Source organism: Copadichromis virginalis, linkage group LG14, assembly GCF_057382275.1.
Source record: "Copadichromis virginalis isolate Kocher_CV1m ecotype Utaka linkage group LG14, C_Virginalis_male_GT1.1, whole genome shotgun sequence".
Taxonomy (NCBI): domain Eukaryota; kingdom Metazoa; phylum Chordata; class Actinopteri; order Cichliformes; family Cichlidae; genus Copadichromis; species Copadichromis virginalis.
The window spans coordinates 10,912,456-10,915,560 of NC_140631.1; the positions used below are offsets into that span (position 1 = coordinate 10,912,456).

The 3,105-nt window shown below is 43.4% G+C and overlaps 1 pseudogene; it reads right to left on the reverse strand.

Annotated features, from left to right (window-relative positions):
- Positions 1-200: 200 nt before the first annotated feature.
- LOC146693471 (uncharacterized) lies at positions 201-2,580 on the reverse strand (annotated as a pseudogene).
- Positions 2,581-3,105: the final 525 nt, after the last annotated feature.

Genomic DNA, 3,105 nt, shown 5'->3' on the forward strand with positions numbered 1-3,105 from the left:
TAGTATTAATTCTTTCTGGGAAACAAGTATGTATATTATGCACACACACAAACACACATGCAGCTATTACCTATTTCTTGTTTTTATACCTAGGATGAATTATTGTTGAATGAAGACATTTTTCAAACACATGTAAAATGTGCGCAATTGTGTTTATTGGGTAAAGGAAAAGGCAGAAGGGGGGGGGGATGGGGGGATAGAAAGAATGAAAGAGCGAGATGAGAGAAAACCCCAACAATCCCCTCTGAGCAAGCACCAGGCGACAGTGGATAGGAAAAACTCCTTTTAAAGTGAAAGAAACCTAAAGGAGAAACCTATGGCAGAACCAGGCTCAGGAGGGGGCAGTCAACTGCCGGGACTGGTCGGGGGGTGAGGGTGAAAAAAGTAAAAGGAGGGAGGGGAAGGGGGGAAATGAAGATGGAATAGAGGTGGAGGAAGACGAGGTTACATCAGGTGAGAAGCAGCAGTGCCCCTCCTCCAGAACCAGTGGAAGCGTTTTTTCTTCTTTTTCAAATACTCTTCCACGAGCACTTTTTTTTCAATGATGAGGGTTTTCAGCTCATCGATTGTTTCTGCGTTTTCTTTCTCGTTTGTTGCATCTTTTCACCATGTCTTCTAATTAATCTTGTTTTTCTTTAAGCTTGTCTTTCAGTTCTTTAACTGTTGCCTCCTCTATTCGCTTTGCCTTGTGCACATCTGTGTGCATGTCTTCCAGCTGCTGCTTTCTCTTCTGGGTTTCTTGAAGTCTACACTGCAGGTCTTTATGTGTTTTCTGTTGTTCTTGCTTTTGCGCCTGGATTTCAGTGTTTTTGTACTTCAAGGTCTTAGAAAGTTCCTCAAGTTCGGTATTTTTTTCTCAGCATCTCATTGATGCTACTCTGCATCGCTGAGCATTGTTTTTCCAGTTTTTTCTTTCTTCTTCCAGTACAGTTGTTTTGTACTTCGTTTCGTTATACAATTCTTGGAGTGCTTGATTTTTCCTCTGGAGATTAAGTCTTTCTTCTTCCTGTTGTATTTTCTGTTGGTCTTTTTCTTGAAGCAGCTCTTTATTTCCATGCACTTTTTTATCAAGCCTGATTTGGAGCAATCTGTGTTTTTCCTCCATCTTGTCAAGCTTGGAGTCCATTTCCTTCTGTTTCATTTCCATTTTCTTCTTGTCTTGAAGCAACTGTTGACTTTTGTGCAGAGTTTTGTCATGTTTCACCTGCAGCGCTTTGTATTTTTCCTCCATGGCTTGGAGTTTGCTCTGCAGGTCTCTCTGCTCTACGGGCTCTTGTTTCCTGTCTTGGAGGATCTCTTTATTTCTCTCCAGAGCTTCATCGAGTAGTACTTGCAAGCCTTCATTTTGTTTCTCAATGTTCCTCAGCTTGCAATCCATTTCTTCCTTTTGTATTTTCTGTTGGTCTTTCTCGTGAAGCAACTCTTTATTTCTCTCCAGAGCTTCATCAAGCATCATTTGCAAGCCTTCATTCTGTTTCTTGATGTGCCTCAGCTTGCAATCCATTTCTTCCTTTTGTATTTTCTGTTGGTCTTTCTCGTGAAGCAACTCTTTGTTTTTGAGCAGTGTTTCCTCAAGAGTTATTTGGAGCATTTTCAGTTCTTCTCCCAAGACTTCAAGCTTGGAGTCCGTTTCTTTCTCGAGCATTTCTTGTTCCTCTCTCTCTTGAATGAACTCTTTATTTCAGTGCACTGTTTTATCAAGCTTGATTTGGAGCAAACTGTGTTTTTCCTCCATCTCGTCAAGCTTGGAGTCCATTTCCTTCTGTTTCGTTTCCATTTTCTTCTTGTCTTGAAGCAACTGTTGACTTTTGTGCAGAGTTTTGTCATGTTTCACCTGCAGCGCTTTGTATTTTTCCTCCATGGCTTGGAGTTTGCTCTGCATGTCTCTCTGCTGTGTGGACTGTTGCTTCTATTCTTGGTGGATTTCTTTCAGTTTTTCCAGAGCTTCGTCAAGCTTCCCTTGGAGCTCCTGATTCTTCTTGACCATGTTTTCCTGTTTTATGCACTCTTTTTTCTCCTTTTGGAGCAGATCTTTATTTTTTTCCAGAGCTCCATCAAGCTTTTCTTGGAGCTCCTGATTCTTCTTGAGCATTTTATCCCCTTTAATGCTCTCTTTTTTCTCATTTTGGAGCAGATCTTTAATTTTTTCTAGAGCTTCATCAAGCTTTTCTTGGAGCTCGTGATTCTTCTTATCTTGGAGAGCCCATTGTTTCTCCTCAATAATACCTTCCCTTTCCTGAAGCTGGTAGGATAATTTTTCTAATTCAGCACTCTTTCTCTCATTTTCTTCTGTCAGGATCTTAATCTTTTCTCTGTTCATGAGATTTTCCTTCTCCATTTCTTCCAATCGCTTTTCCTCTAATTCTACGTGTTTGTCCCAAGGAAGAGAGCTGATGTAAGGGTCTAGGGACTCATACCATGGAATAGAGCTGGGGTCAGCTTCTTGTCTTTCTTGCTCTTTCTGAGACATGTTGGAGTCTGTATACCATGAGTACGAAAAGGATCCAAATGTTTGAAAATGCTTTACTGGTGAACGTTTGAATGCTGCTAACATAAGTGCTGCAAATAACGGACTAAAAGTTGTACCTCCTCACCCCTACTTAAGAATTCATGAGGATCAAAGCTTCAAAGGATCAAAGCTTTAGAAGCCTGTGACATCAGAATTCCGTAAACCAATGAGGTTCTTACATGACTTTTGAATGAGGATAATTCCATCCATCCATCTTCATCCGCTTTATCCGGGGCCGGGTCGCGGGGCAGCAGCCTAAGCAAAGAGGCCCAGACCTCCCTCTCCCCAGCCACCTCCTCCAGCTTATCCGGGGGAATACCAAGGCGTTCCCAGGCCAGCCGAGAGATATAATCTCTCCAGCGTGTCCTGGGTCTGCCCCGGGGCCTCCTCCCGGTGGGACATGCCTGGAACACTTCACCCAGGAGGCGCCCAGGGGGCATCCTTGTCAGATGCCCGAACCACCTCAGCTGGCTCCTTTCGATGTGGAGCAGCAGCTGCTCTACTCTGAGCCCCTCCCGGATGGCCGAACTTCTCACCCTATCTCTAAGGGAGAGGCCAGCCACCCTTCGGAGGAAGCTCATTTCTGCCGCTTCTAT